The sequence below is a fragment of the Delphinapterus leucas genome, chromosome 7 (assembly GCF_059928025.1).
Source record: "Delphinapterus leucas isolate spDelLeu-1000000601 "Yukka" chromosome 7, BTC_Dleu_Yukka2, whole genome shotgun sequence".
Lineage (NCBI taxonomy): Eukaryota > Metazoa > Chordata > Mammalia > Artiodactyla > Monodontidae > Delphinapterus > Delphinapterus leucas.
Window position 1 is genome coordinate 83314566 of NC_143135.1, and position 23464 is coordinate 83338029.

The window sequence follows — 23464 nt, forward strand, 5'->3', positions numbered from 1 at the left end:
TTTATAACCGTTAACATTTGCCTTATGTATTGATGTGCTCCTATGTTGTGCGCATATATATTTATAATTGTTATATATTCTTCTTGGATTGATCCCTTGATCATTATGTAATGTCCTTCCTTGCCTCTTGTAACATTCTTTATGTTAAAGTCTATTTTATCTGATATGAGTATTGCTACTCCAGGTTTCTTTTGATTTCCATTTGCATGGAATATCTTTTTCCATGCCCTCACTTTCAGTCTGTATGCGTTTCTAGGTCTGAAGTGAGTCTGTTGTAGACAGCATATATACAGGTCTTGTTTTTGTATTCATTCAGCCAGCCTGTGTCTTTTGGTTGGAGCCTTTAATCCATTCACATTTAAGATAATTATTGGTATGTATGTTCCTATGACCATTTTCTTAATTGTTTGGGGTTTTTTTTTCCTTTTCTTCTCTTGTGTTTCCCACTCAGAGAAGTTCCTTTAGCATTTGTTGTAGAGCTGGTTTGCTGGTGCTGAATTCTCTTAGCTCTTACTTGTTTGTAAAGCTTTTGATTTCTCCATCGAATCTGAATGGGATACTTGCCAGGTAGAGTAATCTTGGTTGTAGGTTCTTCCCTTTCATCACTTTAAATATATCCTGCCATTCCCTTCTGGCTTGTAGATTTTCTGCTGAGAAATCAGCTGTTATCCTTATGGGAGTTCCCTTGTATGTTATTTGTCATTTTCCCCTTCTTGTTTTTGATAATTTTTCTTTGTCTTTAATTTTTGTCAATTTGATTACTATGTGTCTTGGCGTGTTTCTCCTGGGGTTCAGTCTGCCTGGGACTCTCTGTGTTTCCTGGACTTGGGTGGCTATTTCCTTTCCCATGTTAAAAAGTTTTCAACTATAATCTCTTTAAATATTTTCTCAGGACCTTTCTCTCTCTTCTCCTTCTGGGACCCCTAAAATGCAAATGTTGGTGTGTTTAATGTTGTCCCAGAGGTCTCTTAGGCTGTCTTCATTTCTTTTTTTTCTTTATTCTGTCCTGTAGCAGTTATTTCCACTATTCTGTCTTCAAGGTCAGTTATCCATTCTTCTGCCTCAGCTATTCTGCTATTGCTTCCTTCTAGTGTAGTTTTCATTTCAGTTATTTTATTGTTCATCTTTGTTTGTTCTTTAATTCTTCTAGGTCTTTTTAAAACATTTCTTGCATCTTCTTGATTTTTACTTCCATTCTTCTTCTTAGGTCCTGGATCATCTTCACTATCATTATTCTGAATTCTTTTTCTGGAAGGTTGCCAATCTCCACCTCATTTAGTTGTTTTTCTGGGATTTTGTTCCTTCATCTTGTACCTAGTCCTCTGCATTTTCATTTTTTCTATCTTTCCCTGAATGTGGTTTTTGTTCCACAGGCCGCAGGATTGTTGTTCTTCCTGCTTCTGCTGTCTGCCCTCTCCATAGACAGTGTCTTGACAGTTTACTTCACTGCTGAGGAAAGGAGGGGTCAAAGGAGGAAGAGAATAGAAGGCTATTGGATAAGGTAGACACAATGTTTTATATAGAATGATGCTTGGAGATAAGGTTTCTTATGTTGCTTGAATGATGATACATTTTTCCTTTAAAGGCATGGAGATCATTTTATATAAATCAATTTAGAGAGAATAATACAACACAGATGCCAGACTCACAAATAAGCATCTATAGCAGCACAATTCCAGGGATCTCTTAAATTTTCTTTAAGAAGCTTAGATGCCTTATTTCCATTGGGCCCTAGTAGCAATAAGGAATCTGTTCTTGGATTTATAGTTATGTTTCATCTACTTAAAAAGCCTGAAGAGAAATGTTAAAAGAAAGAAAACACATTTGGCTCTATCACAGTCACTCCACTTTTAAGCAGATGCACATTTAGTTGCAGACTTTGTTTTCTCCAATTAGTTTCCAAATGAGTAATTCACGATTTTCATTTGCATGGTTCACTTTGTTTCCCACTGAAATAAATGATTATTTCTTGATTCAGAGAAAGTCTTTTCAAGGACACCAGAGTCCAATAGCATTCTCATCTATTAAAAATGAATAACTTTTCTTATAGTAGTAAAAGTAACATTTTGCTAAGATTCCAAGGTATTTACCTTTTTCTCCCTACCAGCCCTAGTGTATAGAGAGATCAGTCATATGCCTCTCAGGAAAACAGGTCAACCAAGGGATACTTCTCTCTGATCACATATGACCCAAGGGCTGTCAACCCACAGGTCTGTGAGGTGGTCTGGTGTGGCGAGCTGTGCTCAAAGAGGAAGGAGCTGGGCTGGTTGGATTCTCACTCTCTGTAAGTCAAATGGGAACATATGGGGATAATCAGGCAAATAATAGTGGAATCTGAAGCTGATGAGAAACAAGATAGAGGCTGATCTGATAGTCATGATGGCCCATGAGTAAGTAAGCCAAAGTTGCAAATAAGTAAAAGTTATATATATATAAAATATCTATACAGGATTGAGGACAAGAAAGCCAGTTGGAAGTGAGAAAAGCAATTTTTGAAGAAGAGCTGAATTATGTTAGGCTTGGAACATTAGCATGAAGATTCATGAGGATCTGAAGTTAATAACATGGGCTTTGATTCCAGATTATCTTCCATTTTTAGGCTTCAAGAGGCCCTGTGACTCCACTATGGATTATGCCTGAGGTTTAATCACTTTTCTTGGTCACCTGGTTAGATGTCTATTTTCCTAGTTCTGTGTTAAACAGCTCTGCATTTAAGGTCATCATTTTGGCCCTGAAGTTCTTTTTATTTGTTTATTTTAAATCATGAATTGAATTTATTGGCTCGGGCACCCAGTGAGTCCATAAGCAGTGTAGGCTTCAGTGGGAACAGGACTGCCGCTCCATCTCTCTGCCATGCCAACCCTTCACCTTGGACCTCCTGCGTAGGCTGCTTTCATCCTCACACAGCCTTCTCTTTTGATGGCAAAATGTCTGGCAGCAATCCCTAGGGCTACCTGCTTCTTCAGGCAAGAGGGAATTTCTCTTTCCTGTAATTGCTAAAACAAATTCCTAGAATTCACTCTGACTTACCAACTTGGGTCATGAACAAATAAGTGTGACTGGGTATGAGCCAGTCTCACCTTTACTTTTGGGGAAACAGAATAACTGCTAAGGAGGAAACTGCAGTGTCCTCTCCACTCATTCACTGCAGATTTTTAACATGCCTAAAACCATGAATGGCTTCCCATAGCAATGAAAGTAAAGTAGTAAGTTCTTAATCTTGGCCCGGGAGATCCTGCATGATCTGACCCATGCCTTTTTTCCTGACCATGTCTTGAATCTCTCTCCCTTCTCCTCCTTGTGTGCTCTATCCACACTGAGTTTTTAATTCCTCAAAAGGTCTAAACTCTTTCCTACCTGAAGGGCATCACACATGCTGCTGGAACATGCTCTGCTTGAGACTTTCTTCACCCACTTTTCATCTAGCTATAAGTGAAATAAACTAACAGTTTAAAATGAGGACAAGTATCCTGAAGGAAAAGTATATAGAGCTATGAGAGAAAATAAGTGGGGAGGAGATCTAATTTAGATTGGGGAGAAAGGCCTTCTAAGCTGATAAATGAAGAATGAATAACTCTCATTTGTTTAATATCTGGTTCTCCTATTAGACGGAACTCTATCAAAGCAAGGACCACTCTAATTGGCTCACTGCATTATCTGTAGTACACAGACCAGTGCTGGCCCAGTAAACACAATATATATTTGTGGATTAACTAAATGAATATTCAAAATACCCCACAAGGTTAGTGTTATTGTACCTGTATACCAACGAGTAAACAAAGACTGAAAATGGTGAAGCTACTGGCCCAATGTCATCAGGGCTTGCCTCTAGAAAGTGACCTGGCCAGTATTAGAACCCAACTGCAACTCCAAGGCTCTTATCTACAACCTGGGGGACCTCCTAAAGAGAATTTATGCTTTGGGTCTAAGGTGTTTAGAAGAGTACACTGACCTCCAGTCAAACTGGATATTCTCCCAAACATGTCCTGAACTTTTCTACTCCTGCCTCTTGGCTCCTTTTTGTTCCACCTGGAAAGACTTTCCCCTCTTTCTCTGTCTGTCCAAATCTTACTCAGTTTTCAGAGGTCACTTCAAATATATCTTTTTTCTTTTAATTTTTAAAAAATTTTTGGCTGCGTTGGGTCTTAATTGTTGCACACGGGCTTTCTCTAGTTGTGGCGAGTGGGGGCTACTCTTCATTGTGGTGCATGGGTTTCTCATTGCGGTGGCTTCTATTGTTGTGGAGCATGGGCTCTAAGCACACAGGCTGCAGTAGTTGTGGCATGCACGCTCAGTATTTTTGGCTTGTGGGCTCTACAGCACAGACTCAGTAGTTGTGGTGCACGGGTTTAGTTGCTCCGTGGCATGTGGGATCTTCCCGGACCAGGGCTTGAACCCATGTCCCCGGCATTGGCAGGCAGATTCTTAATCACTGTGCCGCCAGGGAAGCCCTCAAATATATCTTTTAAACTCTGTACTTTTGTTGTGATGCTACCATCTACCTTTTATTAGAATTATTAATGTATATATCTCTCCTGTCAGGTAATTCTCTCCTAGAGAGATGGGATTACATCCTACTTATATTTGTAAACCTTAAAGCACTTAGTACAACACCTTGCATATAGTTGGTACTCATTCAAAATTATAAACCATGAGTCTGAAGACTTACATTTTGTTATTTTCCATAGATGTGTTTCTCAAAAGACAGTACACTTAACGGTATCTCCCTTAATCACTGATGAATGTGGACTAGAAAAAACCCTGCTTAACTTCCCGGCTTGCCTCTGCTGCTGACCAGACAAGTCATTTAATTTCTCAGGGTTTTTTTCTTCTTTTAAAACTTGGAAAATATAAGGTAATATAGATAAATATAAATTTAGATATGTATATATATAAATATATAAAGGTAAGCTATTATGAAGTTTGACAATTGCTTTTGAGGATCTTTGGGATGTTGGTTGGTCATACATGTTGATGAACCAACTTCATGCTCTGATTGGCTTCCTCACATTGCTTTCCTTATTCTAGCTCTTCAGCATTTAAGTGAATGCATGGCTAATGGTTTGTCAAATAAGTACAAGAGAAAGAAAGAGAAAAAAAAGGTATTACTTTCCAACGCTACATTTAATAGTCTTATACCAATCTCTTAAATGATTCAGTGATTTCATTCTTGGTCACTTGGCTATAAACCAAGGAGCTAGACTAGATAGGGCCAGACTACCCACTTCTTGAGCTTGTCTGTTGGCAGAAAGCCCAATATACACAAACACCATATCATCAGCATCATGAGGAATAGTCTGACCACTGTGTGAATTCCTGGTGACCTAATGTTCAGGAAGTAGGCTTAGGGCTCTGCCATGGTGTCCTGTATTCTCTGTAGCTTGCTTTCCTCCATGGAATCCTGTGCCTCTGGAATGACAAGGGACTTCTCTTTGCCTTTCCAGAAAGCAGTCTCCCTTAACTGGCCCTATGTGATGCCTTGCTGAAAAATGTCTTGACTAATCACATCATAATTCTAAAGGAAAATATAAGGCATCATTAACACTTGAAAGGCAGAGTGCATGGCATATATGCCTGAAGGCACATGGGGAATAAACTGACCAATCTATTAGTCAAAGAGGAATAAAGCTTTGCAGATTACTGTCATTTATTTCATAAGCTTTGTCATTCAGAGAAGAAAGAAATCTGTAAAACTTCTATAATATTGAGTTTGAATGATTTATATTCCTGCCTAAGTATTATAAAGCCTTTTGGTAGAATTATGTTTAGTCCTAACTGAAGTTTACAGAACCTTTGCCTTCAAATGGAATAAACCTGTCATCACCAGGGACGCAGTTTGCACCAAAAAATACAGTATGATGTTTTAATATAGGGTTAATGTTCTGGTAAAGAGGCTGTGAGTGGGAGTCATGTTGATGTTAGCTCCAGCAAGCATAGAGGTCACTGTCCAAACAAGGTGAGGCCTAGCCTGCGGTGCAGTGAGAATGGAGTGTTAGGGCAGGGAGGTGAAGGAAGTCAAGGCCTACCTCCCAGGACTTCAGAAGTCCATACCCAGTCTCACCAATGAGCTGTTATGAGTTCACCTATCTAATCTGAAGTTTTCCCTGTTCCTCCCCCAAACTTTATCACAAGTGGGGTTGAATACCTTGATTAATTAAGGGGAATTTGGAAAATTGTACCTTTAAAATAAATGGTAACTGTAAATCTTATTTTGAAGTAATTCATGCTCATTATAGGACATTTATTCGATATAGATAAACAGAAAGCAAAAAATTTAAGTCATCAAATTAATCCACTTCCCACTGAAAACATTGTTAACATGACCTTTAGGCCTTTTCTCTGTGCACAAACACATGATTCTTTTTAAACATAGAGTGATACTCTCAATATGTTTTTGAAAACTCTTCTTTCACATGATACAGCATGAACACGTTCTCTATTATTTTGAATCATAAAAAATTTTAATGAATGAAACAGTATTCCATTTTTAGGAATGTACAACTATATCTGGGAAACATTCTATTATTAAGCATTTAGGTTGTTTTAAATTTCCATGTAAGGAATGGAAATAATTACTTTAAAACATTTCTCCAATTTTATAAGTAAATAGTAACATTTTTATTTGAATTTATTTAAAACCATGAGGTTTTATAGATTGTCATATTTTTTTTGGCCACTTAAAATTTTCCTTTTGTGATTTACCCACTTACCATATTTATACTGATGTATTTTTTTCTAATTGATTTCTAAAGGTATTTATGTTCTGATAAGGATTTATGTATTACACAAACACACACAAATGTACACACACATTGACACACACGTATTATACTTGCATGTCATATCTGTTACAAATTGCCCTTTGGTTTTTAACTTTATATATGGGAGTTTTTTTAAAGTAACTATTGAAAAATTTAAAAATTAGTTAAAACTCTCAATCTTTTCTTCAGCTTTAGTGATATATAATTGACCAATAAAATTTTAAGATATTTTTTATTTTGTTTTTTCCTTTTATGAAATAGGAGGACTTCTTTAAAATTATTTAAATATTCATCTATTCTTATTTCTATGGAAGTTTGCTTTTTTTTTTCTTACATTTAATTACATCTGGAATTTACTTTGATATGGTGTGAGGTAGGACTCATACTGCATTGCTTCATAGATGTCCCAACACTATTAACTACATAATTCAGAATTATCACCATTATTTGAAGTTCCACCTTTATCATATACTACATTTTTATATACATGTTTCTATTTTATAGAACCATCTGTAGATTTGGTTGATTGTTGCTCAGCACCATTATACATCAAGGAGAGAAATCAATAACCTCAGGTCAATTAATTACCAATTTAAGGCACCATATGAAAACCAGAGGCCTCTGTGATAGCTTTTAAAGATTTCCCTGATTTATGATCTTGAAGGAAGCCAGATAAGAAAAAAATGTGACATATGGAGAAGGGCCAAAGTAAGAGAAGGACCAGAAATCAAGTCAGAGCTCCAAATAAAGTGTCTAAACCCATTCTGTTTTTGGTCTTCCAGTCATATGAGTCAATAAAATTCTCTATTGCTTGAGCTAGTTGAGTTATTTACAGCTGAAAGCATTACAAAAATTATATATGGAATTTAGTGTTAGCCTTCAGCCTTGCTGACTCAGTCCTGATTTTTGAACACAGCAAATGCTGGTGGTGTATCTTAATAGTAAAAGTATAGATTTTGAAATCAGAAGTGCGTGAGTTTGACTCCTTACTCTGCTACTAACATGTGACCTTGGGAAAGTTATTTATCCTCTCTGAATTTCATCACCTGCAAAGTGATTTAGAAATACTAGCTATTTCTCAGAATCTTAATGAAGCTAATTATTGTTATCAAAGGAGGGTGAAGATAAGATAAGCTCCATCCCCAGGTATAAAATTAGCCAGCAGAGGTCTTTCTAGTCTTACAGAGTCACTGTTTTTAAATGTGGCTTTTTTTTGGAGGGGGGGGAGATCTATAAAAATAATAATTGCTTGTTTAAAAAAATTCTTAAAAGTATTGAAAAAAATAAAAATTACTCATAATCCCTCTGTGACCAAGCAGCCACCACAGTGATTGGCCTTCTGGTTTAAACAGTGTCCACAAAGTAGAAAATGGAGTTGTTTGTCTGGGTTATTTTTATGACCTCTGCCAAGTCACTCCATATTTCTGGGAAATGCTGACTTCCACAGGAGAAAAGAGGAAGCTTCCTCCCTAATAATCGAGGGCAGACCTCTAGCAATCTCACATCTGTAGAGGCCTAGAGAGAGTTTTTCTGGAGTGTTTTATGTATATAAGTCCAGGGAGAACAGAATCTCTTTCCTACAATTAGAACCCATTCATAGGTGTCAGGGGAAATATTATAGTCAGGGGCTTATTGCATTAGTTTTCAGGCTGTAGGATGCAGAATCTTTTTTTTTTTTTTTTGGCTTATTGGAATGCCTGCAAAATGTGAGTAATGTCTTCTATTTAATTCTGCTGGAACAATCTGATCCAGGACAGACATCCTAACCCTGAATTGTCTACCTCTGAATGGAATTCTTTAGTGGTTTCAAAAGGCAACTCATTTTGAGGTTGTTCCAGATTTTTAAAGTATAGAAGCGAACAAGTACAGATACATACAGAAGAGGCATTCTGGAGATGAATTACTACTTACATGAAAGAGGTGGAGAAGAGACCTGTTATCTGCCAAGGGGATTACGGTTCCAATGAATGAATGGGGACGTTTTCCAGAGCAAAGATACATATAATCTCCCAAACATATTGAATTGAGTACAGAACCAGCCTGAATAGCCTGAGAAGTTGTACACCAGAACATTCTGCAAATCAATTATTTCTTTACTTACATATGTGGCCTTCTCTTGCACCAAACTTCCTTTCTCTTAACAATCTTACTGTACAGAATTTTAACAACTCACACACTCTCTCTGTTAACTTTTGTTCTTCCTACATGCTATTATTATTCCTTTGCCCTGGAATGTTTTTTTTTCCCATCTTTGCCTTTTCAAATCCTGCCTAATCTTCAGGCTTCACCTTCACTGTGACAATCACAAGGAGGCTGTCTCAAGCCCTTCAGACAAGGTGGATCCTCTGTTTTTTACTCCCAGAGCATTCTGAAATTCCTGTTTGGTTGTATAGTTACACTCAGCCGCCTCAGCAGGAAACTCTTTTAAAATGTATATACTCTAGGCAAGAGCTAATTTGCACTTACACCTTATTGTGAATAAAGATTATAAGGTAAGTTCATTCACGTTAACCAGATATACCCAGTAGCATGGCAGCCCAGGGTGCCTTGATGAAAAGGGTCACTGAAAAAAAACAGAAAATAAAGTGTTCAGAGAGGATTCCTGTGTCCCACAGAAAACAAGCTAATTCACACTGCTGTCTGGGAATGGCCCTCCTTTGTCTTTACCTGTGTGTTTATCTTTTAACCTCTTTTGTTAATAACAGGGACACAAAACTCACCATGGCAGCACCTTGAGGATTTTCCCAATTTTGAATGGGATTTGGCACTCAAGTTACCCCTACTCACTTTCATATGCAAAGGGAAGTAGTGAGCTTCGCCTGGGCTAAGGAGACGAGTGCTGGTTGGGGTCAGAAAAACTATTTCCTTGTGCTCCATCTTGCTAAGACCTTTGGACAATCATTTAATCGCCTGTTTCCCAAGATGGAATATATGTACCTAAAGGGGACTAGATCGTATGCTTGGGTTATGAAAAGCATTTTCCTCATATACCTGGATGTCCCAGAGTAATAAATTCATATTATTACTGTTTACTTATGAGGGGCATTTTGAAGGAAAAGCTGAACAGCATTAATTTAAAATTTTTCACTCATTTCTAGTTACCTATTTTGGAATCTTTGTTCACTTTAAAGGAATCTCTTTTCCTATGGAAGTCTCCTGTTCACTGGTAGTTATTCACTGTATGTGGCTATTTAAATTAAAATTAATTAAAATCAAATAAAATTGAAAATTCAATTCTTCAGTACCACTAATCACATTACACATGTACAGTTACATCATGTGGCTAGTGGTTACCATATCGAACAATGCAGATGTTAACCATTTCCAAAATCACAGAAAGTTATTTTGAACAGAACTGATAAAGAAGAGTTATGTATAGTATATTTGAGCACTTTGGACTCTACCACCTTGGTAGAAAGCCTGATGAGTTTAGGTGCTTTACTCTAAACCCTACTCTATTTTGTAGGGTTTTCAGAGGATCTAATTATGTCCACTACAGGGAGTGGACATACCTAGTTATGACAGGCTCAAAAAAGCTGAGTCTGACACACAGCAACAGAGTTTCCTTTTTTTGACAGTGGGTGATCTTGGGTTCATTCTGGTGCTTATGACCTGGCCCAGCCTCATATATGTATATTAATGCTGAGACCCAGGAAAACTGAGATTAAGAGGGAAAAGTGAAAGTTATTTTCACTAAGAATTGTGTAAAAAAAGAAGCATTATCTTTCACTTTGCCAAAGAATACCATGCCATGTTTGCATATCCACTAAAGGAGCCAAGATGATAATAGTCAGTTTTCCTAAATAGTACAATTCAGAAAATTTGAACTTTCTCTTTATTTCCACCCCATTTTTGGAGAAACAAATGAAAGAAAACAAACACAAATGGAAGCAATTTGTGTTAATTCACTTTCTGCATCACTGCTTAGTAAGGAATAATCACTTCACTCGACTAAAGAATCTTTCACATTTCTAATTGGGCATAAACAAGTATCATTTGGCTATGACACAGAAGAGCTGAACTCTAGCTATGAGGCAAGAATAGGGCTGGCCTCTTCTCAGCCCAAGAGGTGTGTGATCATGGTCAACTAATTCCAATTCCTCAGGGAGAATTGATAGAGTCATTCTTCTAAGCTGGGGCACCCATTCTTTTACATGCCACTTGGAAGGGCCATTAAGAACAGTGACTGAGCTATAGGGTGACCCATGAGGGAGGGGAAAAAGTGAGAGAGGCCATTTGCTGGCTGACTAGACTTTTAATTGAACACTGAGGAACACCTGCTGGGACTCCCAGAAATAATTGGAAAGAGGATACTGGGGTCTGGTCGTAGTGGTTTATCAGAGAACCCTGCTGACTGTTAAACAGGGAGATGTCACAAAGCTGCAGGGCCTGAGCAGTTCTCATAAGTGCTAGCAAGAAAACGGTATTGAGAAATGAGAGGAAAACGAGATAGGTGCTCCTTTTCTGAAGAAAGATTTGTCTTCAACTATACTTAATTATAATCAGAAAGTATACGTAGCCCTCCTACCATTTACAAGGCACATTAAACATTTCTATAACATCAAATTCCAATGGGAGTCCTCTTCTTGCCACCTGCTCATATTAGCTAAGAGTCTGGTCTGGCTGTGGTCAAATGCCCATCCCTGTGCCCAGGAGAATAAAGTACAGTGTCTGGCAACTCCAACCAAAATCACATGGTTGAAGAGGCGATGGGACAGTTCCTCAAAGGAGGGTGTTGCTGTTATGAGTAGGCAATACAATAAATGTCCACTAAACTGCCTTATAAATTTTTAAAAATTTTACCAAAGTATAGCTGATTTACAATGTTGTGTTAGTTTCTGGTATACAGCAAAATGATTTAGTTATGCACATACATATATTCATTCTTTTTCAGATTCTTTACCCATATAGGTAAATATATTACAGAATATTGAGTAGAGTTCCCTGGGCTATACAGTAGGTCCTTGTTGGTTATATATTTTATATAGAGTAGTGTATGTATATTAATCCCAAGCTCCTAATTTATCCCTCCCCCCATGTTTCCCCTTTGGTAACCATATATTTGTTTTCAGAATCTGTGAGTCTGTTTCTGTGTTGTAAGTAAGTTCATTTGTATCAGTTTTTGAAATAAGATTCCACATATGAGTGATATTATATGATATTTGTCTTTCTTTGTCTGACTTACTTCACTTAGTGTGATAACCTCTAGGTCCACCCATGTTGCTGCAAATGATATTATTTCATTCTTTATTATGGCTGAGTAATATTCCATTGTATATATGTACCACATCTTCTTTATCCATTCCTCTGTTGAAGGATATTTAGGTTGCTTCCATGTCTTGGCTATTGTAAATAGTGCTGCAGTGGACCCAGATTTAAGATGGCAAAGGAGAAAGACGTGTGCTCACCTCTTCTTACAGAAACACTGAAATCACAACTAACTGAACAATCATTGATTAAAAAAAACAAAACAAAACTGGAATGTATCAAAAGAGATACCCTACATCCAAAGACAAAGAAGGTAGGAAAGGTGCAAACATGATAAAATCAAATCCTGCTTGAGTGGTTGACTCACAAACTGGAAGATAATTATACCACAGAAGTTCTCCCACAGAAGTGAAAGTTATGAGCCCCATGTCAGGTTCCTCAGCCTGGGGATATGGCAACAAGAGGAGCCCCCAGAGAATCTGGCTTTGAGGACCAGTGAAGTTTGATCACAGGAATTCCATAGGACTGGAGGAAACAAAAATTCCACTCTTGGAGGGTGCACACAGAGTCTCCTATGCACTAGGACACAGGGGAAAAAGCAGTGACTTCATAAGACACTGGGCCAGACCTGCCTGCTAGTATTGGAGGGTCTCCTGCAGAGGCAGGGGGTGGCTGTGGTTCACTGCACAGTCCAGGACACTGGTGGCAGTAGTTCTGGGTAGTACTCATTGATGTGAGCCTTCCTGGAGGCCACCATTTTGTCACCAAGACCTGGCTCTACCCAACAGTCTGTAAGCTCCAGTGCTGGGAAGCCTCAGGCCAAAGAACCAACAGGGAAGAAATATAACCCCACCCATCAGCAGACAGGTTGCCTAAAGCAGTACTGAGCACACAGCTATATGATAGACACATGCCTTGACACGGCCCTGCCCAACAGAGGGAAAAGACCCAGCTCCACCCACCAATGGGCAGGAAAAAGTCCCTCCTACCAGGAAAACAACACTAGTCTCTTAGACAGGTTATCCACTGGGAGAAGACAGCAGAAGCAAGAATAACTACAACCTGCAGAACAGAAACCACAACTGCAGAAAGTTCAAAATGAGACAGCAGAGGAATATGACCCAGATGAAGGAACAAGGTAAAACTCCAGAAAAACAACTAAGTGAAGTGGAGACAGGCAATCTACCTGAAAAAGAATTCAGAGTATTGATAGTAAAGATGACCCAAGATCCCAGAAAAAGAATGGAGGCACAGATCAAAAAGATATAAGAAATGTTTAAGAAAGACCTACAAGAACTAAAGAACAAACAAACCGAGATGAACAATATAATAACTGAAATGAAAAATACACTAGAAGGAATCAATGGCAGAATAACTGAGGCAGATGATCACATAAGTGAGCTGGAAGAAGGAATGGTGGAAATCACTGCCACAGCACAGAATGAAAAGAAATGAGGACAATCTAAGAGACTTCTGGAACAATATTAAACACACCAACATTCACATTATAGGGTCCCAGAAGGAGAAGAGAGGGAGAAAGGCTTGAGAAAATATTTAACGAGATTACAGCTAAAAAATTCCCTAACATGGGAAAGGAAACAGTCACCCAAGTCCAGTAAATGCAGAGAGGTCCAGGCAGGGTAAACCCAAACGGGAACATGTTGACACAAATTGATAAATATTAAAGACAAAGAAAACAATATTAAAAGCAACAAGGGATAGGCAACAAACAAAATAAAAGGGAATTCCCATAAGGTTATCAGTGGATTTTCTGCAGAAACTCTGCAGGCAAAAAGGGAGTGGCACAATATATTTAAACTGATGAAAGAGAAAAACCTACAACCAAGAATGCTCTATACAGCAAGGCTGTTGTTCAGATTCAGTGGAGAAATCAAAAGCTTCACAGACAAGCAAACACTAAGAGAATTCAGCACCACCAGCTTTGCAACAAATGCTAGAGGAAGTTATCTAGGAGGAAAAGAAAAGGACACAACTAGAAAGAAGAAAATTATGAATGGAAAAGCTCACCAGTGAAGGCAAACATACAGTAAAGTTAGGAAATCATTTGCACACAAACGTGATATCAAAACCAACAATCATGAGAAGAGGAGAGTACAAATGCAGGATATTGGAAATGCATTGGAAACTAAGAAACCAGCAACTATAAACAATCTTGTTTACATACACACTGCTGTATCAAAACCTATGGTAACTGTAAAAGGAAAATCTACAATAGAAACACACACACACACACACACAAAAGAAAAAGAAATCCAAACACAACACTAAAATAGTCATCAAGTTACAAGAGAAGAGAACAAAAGAGAAAGGGAAGAAAAAAGGCTTAAAAAAACAAATCCAAAACAATTAACAAAATGGCAATAAGAACATACATATTGATAATTATGTTAAATATAAATAGATTACATGCTCCAACCAAAAGACATAGACTGGCTGAATGGATACAAAAACAAGACCTGTATATATGCTGTCTACAAGAGCTCCAATTCAGATCTAGGGACACATACAGACTGAAAGCGAGGGGAAGGAAAAAGGTATTCCATGCAAGTGGAAATCAAAAGAAACCTGGAGTTGCAGTACTCATATCAGACAAAATAGACTTTAAAATAAAGACCGTTACAAGAGACAAGGAAGGACACTACATAGTGATCAAGGGATCAATGCAAGAAGAAGATATAATAATTGAAAATATATATGCATCCAACATAGGAGCACCCCAATATATAAGGCAAATACTAACAACCATAAAAGGAAATATCGACAGCAACACAGTAATAGTGGGGGACTTTAATACACCCCTTCCATCAATGAACAAATCATCCACACCGAAAATCAATACGGAAACACAGGTCTTAAATGACACATTAGACCGCATGGACTCAATTTATATTTATAGAGCATTGCATCCAAAAGCAGCAGAACACAAATTCTTCTCAAGTTCACGTGGAACATTTTCCAGGATTGATCACATGCTGGACCACAAAATGAGCCTCAATGAATTAAGAAAACTGAGATCATATCAAACACCTTTTCTGATCACACTGCTATAAGATTTTAAGTCAACTACAAGAAAAAAACTGTAAAAAAACACAAAGACGTGGAGGCTAAAAATATGTTACTAAACAACCAATGGATGACTGAAGATATCAAAGAGGAAATCAAAAAATACCTAGAGACAAATGAAACTGAAAGCACAATGATCCAAGACGTATCAGATGCAGCAAAAGCATTTCTAAGAGGGAATTTTATAGCAAAATAATCTCACCTCAGGAAACAAGAAAAGCCTCAAATAAACAACCTAACGTTATATCTAATGTAAATAGAGAAAGAAGAACAAACAAAACCGAAAGTGAGTAGAAGGAAAGAAATCGTAAAGATCAGAGCAGAAATAAATGAAGTCGAGATGAAGAAAACAATAGCAAAAATAAATGAAACTAAAACCTGGTTCTTTGAGAAGATAAACAAAATTGATAACCCGTTAGTCAGACCCATTAAGAAAAAAATGGAGAGTACTCAAAAAATTAAAAATGAAAATGGAGAAGTTAAAAATGACACCACAGAAATACGAAGGATCATAACAGACTACTACTACTACTATGCCAATAAAACGGACAACCTAGAAGACATGGACAAATTCTTAGAAAGGTACATTCTCCAAAACCTGAACCAGGAAGAAATAGAAAATATGAACAGATGAATTACAAGTAATGAGATTGAAACACTGATTATAAAACTTCCAACAAACAAAAGTCCAGGACCAGATGCCTTCACAGGCGAATTCTATCAAACATTTAGAGAAGAGCTAACACCTCTTCTTCTGAAACTCTTCCAAACAATTGCATAGGAATGAACACTCCCAAACTCATTTTATGAGGCCACCAGCACCATGATACCTAAACCAGACAAAGATACCACAAAAAAGAAAATTACAGGCCAATATCCCTGATGAGCACTGATGTAGAAATACTCAACAAAATATTAGCAAACTGAATCCAACAATACATTAAAAGGATCACACACCATGATCAAGTGGGATTTATCCTAGAGATGCAAGGAGTTTTCAATATCCACAAATCAATCAATGTGATACACCACATCAACAAACTGAAGAATAAAAACCATAGGATATCTCAATAGATAAACTTTTAACAAAAAAGCTTTTAGCAAAATTCAACACACATTTATGATTAAAAAAAAAAATTCCCAGAAACTGAACATAGTGGGAATTCCCTGGTGGTCAAGTGGCTAAGACCCTACACTCCCAATGCAGGGGGCCCAGGTTTGATCTCTGGTCAGGGAACTAGATCCCATTGCATTCTGAAACTTAGAGTTCACATGTCACAACTAAAGATCCCGCATGCTTCAGTGCAGATCCTGCATGCCACAACTAAAGATCCCACATGCTGAAGAGAAGATTCCAAAGGTGGCAATGAAGATCCTGCATGCCCCAACTAAGACACAGCACAGCCAAAAATAAATAAATATTTTTTAAAAAAGAAAACACAGTGGGAACATGCCTCAACATAATAAAGGCTATTAATGACAAATCCCACAGTTAACATCATTCTCAACAGTGAAAAGCTGAAAGAATTTCCTCTAAGATCATTAACAAGACAAGGTTGTCCACTCTCGCCCCTTTTATTCAACATAGTTTTTGCAGTCCTAGCCATGGCATTCAGACAATAAAAAGAAATAGAAGACTTCCAAATTGGAAAAGAAGAAGGAAAACTCACTGTTTGTAGATGACATGATACTATACATAGTAGAAAATCCTAAAGAGGCTGTCAGAAACCTACTAGAGTTCCTCAATTAATTTGGTAACTTTACAAGATACAAAATACACAGAAATTTATTGCATTCCCATATACTAACAATGAAAGACCAAAAAGCTGAATTCAGGATACAATCTCACTTACCATCACATCAAAAAGAATAAAATACTTAGAAGTAAACCTATATAAGGAGGCAAACTGTGTGTACTCTGAAAACTATAAGACACTGATGAAAGAAATGGAAGATGACACAAACAGATGGAAAGATACGCCATGTTCTTGGATTGGAAGAATTAATATTGTCAAAATATTATACTACCCAAAGCAATACACAGATTAAGTGCAACTCCTATCAAACTACCAATGGCCTTTTTCACAGAACTAGAACAAAAAATCTTAAAATTTGTATGTAAACATGAAAGACCCCAGAAAGCCAAAGCATCCTGAGAAAGTAAAACAGGGTTGAAGGAATCAGGCTCCATGACTTCAGACTATACTACAAGGCAACATACATCAAAATAGATGGCTCTGGGGCAAAGACAGAAACATAGATCAATGGAACAGGATAGGAAATCCAGAAGTAAACCCACACACGTATGGTCAATTAACCTACAACAAAGGAGGCATGATTATACAATAGAGAAAAGACAGACTCTTCAATAAATGGTCCTGGGAAAACTGGACAGCTACATGTAAAAAAATGAAATTAGAACATCTTTTACCACCAGGAACAAAAATAAACTCAAAATGGGTCAAAGACCTAAATATAAGGCTGGACACTATAAAATTCACAGAGGAAAACAAAGGAAGAATTCTCTTTGACATAAATCTCAGCAGTATCTTCTTTATCCACCTCCTAGAGTAATAGAAATTTTAAAAAATAAAATAAACAACTGGGACCTAATTAAACTCAAAAGCTTTCACACAGCAAAGGAAGCCATAAACAAAGCAAAAAGGACAAACCATAGAATGGGAGAAAATATTTGCAAACAAAGTGACTGACAAGGGCTTAATCTCCAAAATATTCAAACAGCCAGTGCAGCTCTATATCAAAAAACAAACAACTGAATAAAAATATGGCAGAAAATCTAAACAGACATTTCTCCAAAGAAGACGTACAGATGGTCAAAAGGACATAGATTTTCAGAGAAATACAAATCAGAACTACAATGAGGTGTCACCTTACACGGGTGAAAATGGCCATCATCAAAAAAGTCTACAAACAATAAAAGCTGGAGAGGGTGTGGAGAAGAGGGAAACTTCTAACACTGTTGGTGGAAATGTAAATTGGTACAGCCACTGTGGAGAACAGTATGGAAGTCCCTTAAAAATCTAAAAATAGAACTACCATATTATCTAGCAAACCCACTCCTGAGCATATATCCAGTGAAAACCATAATTCAAAAAATACATGCACCCCATTATTCATTGCAGTGCTATTAGTTTGGAGTTGATAATATGTTTAATACCTTGATTATGGAGATGGTTTTACAGGTGTATGTATATGTCCAAGCTCTCAAATTGTATATAGTAAATATGTATGTTTTATATATCAATTATAAATGAATAAAGCTGGATTTTTAAATTTTTTATTTTATATTGGAGTATAGTTGATTAACAATGTTGTGTTAGTTTCAGGTGTACAGGAAATTGATTCACTTATACATATACATGTATCTATTCTTTTTCAAATTCTTTCCCATTTAGGTTATTACAAAGTATAGAGCAGAGTCCCTGTGTTACACAGTACATCCATGTTGGTTACCTATTTTAAATATAGCAATGTGTACATGTCAATTTTAATTCCCAATCTACCCCTCCTTCAACCCTCCCCCACACCTGGTAATCAGAAGTTCATTCTCTAAGTCTTTGAGTCTGTTTGTTTTGTAAATAAGTTCATTTGTATAATTTTTTTTAGGTTCCACATATAAGTGATATCCTAAGATATCTGTCATTCTCTGTCTGACTTACTTCACTTAGTATGATATCTCCAGGTCCATCTACATTGCTACAAAGCCTTATTTCATTCTTTTTAATGGCTGAGTAATATTCCATTGTATATATGTACCACATCTTCTTTATCCATTCCTTTGTCGATGAACATTTAGATTACTTCCATGTCTTGGCTATTGTAAACAGCACTGCAATGAACACTGGGGTGCATGTATCCTTTCAAATTATGGTTTTCCCTGGATATATTTCCAGGAGTGGGATTGCTGGATCGTATGGTAGCTCTATTTTTAGTTTTTTAAGGAACCTCCATACTGTTATCCACAGTGGTTGTACCAATTTACATTCCCACCAACAGTGTAGGAGGGTTCCCTTTTCTCCACACCTTCTCCAGCATTTATTGTTTGTAGATTTTTTTGATGATGGGCATTCTGACTGGTGTGAGGTGATGTCTCCTTGTAGTTTTGATTTGCATTTCTCTGATAATTAGAGATGCTGAGCAGCTTTTCATGTGCTTTTTGGCCATCTGTATGTCTTCTTTGGAGAAATGTCTATTTAGGTCTTCTGCCCATTTTTTGATTGGGTTATTTGTTTTTTTGATATTGAGCTGCATGAGCTGTTTGTAAATTTTGGAGATTAATCCCTTCTTGGTCTTTTTGTTTGGAAATATTTTCTCCCATTCTGTGGGCTGTCTTTTGTTTTGTTTATGGTTTCTTTTGCTGTGCAAAAGCTTTGAAATTAATTAGGTCCCATTAGTTTATTTTTGTTTTTATTTCCATTACACTAGGAGGTAGAGCAAAAAAGATCTGTGATTTATGTCAAAGTGTATTCTGCCTGTGTTTTCTTCCATGAGTTATATAGTATCCAGTCTTACATTAGGTCTTTGATCCATTTTGTGTTTAGTTTTGTGTATGGTGTTAAAAATGTTCAAATTTCATTTTTTAAATGTAGCTGTCCAATTTCCCAGGCACCATTTATTGAAGAGACTGTCTTTTCTCCATTGTATAGTCTTGCCTCTTTTGTCATAGATTAATTGACCATAGGTGTGTGGCTTTACTTCTGGCTTTTCTATCCTGTTCCATTGATCTGTATTTCCCTTTTTGGCCCAGAACCATACTGTTTTGATGACTGTAACTTTGTAGTATAGTCAAGTCATTGATCCGCTTCCTCCAGCTTTGTTTTACTTTCTCAGGATTGCATTGGCTATCTGGGGTCTTTTGTGTCTACATACATATTTTAAGATATTTTGTTCTAGCTCTGTGAAAAAGGCCATTGGTAGTTTGATAGGGGTTGCATTGAATCTGTGTATTGCCTTGGGTAGTATAACATTTTGACAATATTAATTCTTCCAATCCAAGAAAATGGTATAACTTTCCATCTGTGTCATCTTCCATTTCTTTCATCAGTGTCTTATAGTTTTCAGAGTACAGACAGTTTACCTCCTTATATAGGTTTACTTCTAGGTATTTTATTCTTTTTGATGTGATGGTAAGTGAGATTGTTTCCTGAATTTAGCTTTTTGGTCTTTCATTGTTAGTTTATGAGAATGCAATAAATTTCTGTGTATTTAGTTTGTATCTTGTAAAGTTACCAAATTAATTGATGAACTCTAGTAGGTTTCTGGCAGCCTCTTTAGGATTTCCTACTATGTATAGTATCATGTCATCTACAAACAGTGAGTTTTCCTTCTTCTTTTCCAATTTGGATGTCTTCTATTTCTTTTTATTGTCTGAATGCCATGGCTAGGACTGCAAAAACTATGTTGAATAAAAGGGGCGAGAGTGGACAACCTTGTCTTGTTAATGATCTTAGAGGAAATTCTTTCTGCTTTTCACTGTTGAGAATGATGTTAACTGTGGGGTTTGTCATTTATAGCCTTTATTATGTTGAGGAATGTTCCTGCTGTGCCCGTTTCCTTTTTTTAAAATAATATTTATTTAATTTTGGCTGTGCTGTGTCTTAGTTGGGGCATGCTATGATCTTTGTTGCCATGTTTGGGATCTTTGTTGCAGCATGTGGGATATTTAGTTGCAGCATGCAGGATCTTCATTGAGGCATGTGAGATCTTTAATTGTCACATGCAAGACAGTTGGTTGTGGCATGTGAACTCTAAGTTTCAGCATGCAGTGGGATCTAGTTCCCTGACCAGGGATCAAACCCAGGCTCCCTGCATTGGGAGTGTAGGGTCTTAGCCACTTGACCACCAGGGAATTCCCTCTATGTCCAGTTTCTGGGGAGTGGTTTTTTTTTTTTTCATAAACAGCTGTTGAATTTTGTTAAAATATTTTTTATTAAAAGTTTATCTATTGAGACAATCCTATGGTTTTTATTTTTCAGTTTGTTGATGTGGTGTATCACATTGATTTGTGGATATTGAAAAATCCTTGAATCCCTAGGATAAATCCCACTTAATCATGGTGTATGATCCTTTTAATGTACTGTTGGATTCAGTTTGCTAATATTTTGTTGAGTGTTTCTACATCAGTGCTCATCAGGGATATTGGCCTGTAATTTTCTTTTTTGTGGTATTTTTGTCTGGTTTTGGTATCATGGTGTTGGTGGCCTCATAAAATGAGTTTGGGAGTGCTCCTTCCTCTGCAATTGTTTGGAAGAGTTTCAGAAGGAGAGGTGTTAGCTCTTCCCTAAATGTTTGATAGAATTCGCCTGTGAAGGCATCTGGTCCTGGACTTTTGTTTGTTGCAAGTTTTTAATCAGTTTTTCAGTTTCATTATTTGTGATACATCTGTTCATATTTTCTATTTCTTCCTGGTTCAGGTTTTGGAGAATGTACCTTTCTAAGAATTTGTCCATGTCTTCTAGGTTGTCCGTTTTATTGGCATAGTAGTAGTAGTAGTCTGTTATGATCCTTTGTATTTCTGTGGTGTCATTTTTAACTTCTCTGTTTTCATTTTTAATTTTTTTGATTTGAGTACTCTCCATTTTTTTCTTAATGGGTCTGACTAAAGGGTTATCAATTTTGTTTATCTTCTCAAAGAACCAGGTTTTAGTTTCATTTATTTTTGCTATTGTTTTCTTCATCTCTACTACATTATTTCTGCTCTGATCTTTACGATTTCTTTCCTTCTACTCACTTTCAGTTTTGTTTGTTCTTCTTTCTCTTTTTGCATTAGATGTAACACTAGGCTGTCTATTTGAAGTTTTTCTTGTTTCCTGAGGTGAGATTATTTTGCTATAAATTTCCCTCTTAGAAATGTTTTGCTGCATCCCATTGGTCTTGGATCATTGTGCTTTCAGTTTCATTTGTCTCTAGGTATTTTTTGATTTCCTCTTTGATATCTTCAGTCATCCATTGGTTGTTTAGTATCATATTTTTTAACCTCCACGTCTTTGTGTTTTTTACAGTTTTTTTCATTGTTGTAGTTGATTTAAAATCTCAAAGCACTGTGGTTGGAAAAGATGCTTGATATGATTTCAATTTTCCTAATTCACTGAGGCTCGTTTTGTGGTCCAGCATGTGATCAATCCTGGAGAATGTTCCATGTGAACTTGAGAAGAATGCATATTCTGCTGCTTTTGGATGGAATGCTCTATAAATATCAATTAAGTTCATCTGGTCTAATGTGTCATTAAGACCTGTGTTTCGTTACTGATTTTCTGTCTGGATGATTTTCTGTCTGGATTTTCTTTCTGTTCATTGATGGAAGAGGTGTATTAAAGTCCCCCTACTATTACTGTGTTGCTGTCGATTTTTCCTTTTATGGTTGTTAGTGTTTGCCTTATATATTGGGGTGCTCCTATGTTGCGTGCATATATATTTTCAATTATTATATCTTCTTCTTGCATTGATCCCTTGATCACTATGTAGTGTCCTTCCTTGTCTCTTGTAACGGTCTTTATTTTAAAGTCTATTTTGTCTGATATGAGTACTGCAACTCCAGGTTTCTTTTGATTTCCACTTGCATGGAATACCTTTTTCCATCCCCTCACTTTCAGTCTGTATGTGTCCCTAGATCTGAATTGGAGCTCTTGTAGACAGCATATATACAGGTCTTCTTTTTGTATCCATTCAACCAGTCTATGTCTTTTCGTTGGAGCATGTAATCCATTTACATTTAACATAATTATCGATATGTATGTTCTTATTGCCATTTTGTTAATTGTTTTGGATTTGTGTTTTGTAAGTCTTTTTTCTTCCCTTTCTCTTTTGTTCTCTTCTCTTGTGATTTGATGACTATTTTAGTGTTGTGTTTGGATTTCTTTTTCTTTTGTGTGTGTGTGTGTGTGTGTGTATCTATTGTAGATTTTCCTTTTACAGTTACCATAGGTTTTGATATGGCAATGTGTATATAAACAAGATTGTTTATATTTGCTAGTCTCTTAGTTTCCAATGCATTTCCAATATCCTGCATTTGTACTCTCCTCTTCTCATGATTGTTGGTTTTGATATCACGTTTGTGCGCAAATGATTTCCTAACTTTACTGTGTGTTTGCCTTAACTGGTGAGCTTTTCCATTCATAATTTTCTTCTTTCTAGTTGTGTCCTTTTCTTTTCCTCCTAGATAACTTCCTCTAGCATTTGTTGCAAAGCTGGTGGTGCTGAATTCTCTTAGTGTTTGCTTGTCTGTGAAGCTTTTGATTTCTCCACTGAATCTGAACAACAGCCTTGCTGTATAGAGAGAGCATTCTTGGTTGTAGGTTTTTCTCTTTCATCAGTTTAAATATATTGTGCCACTCCCTTTTTGCCTGCAGAGTTTCTGCAGAAAATCCACTGATAACCTTATGGGAATTCCC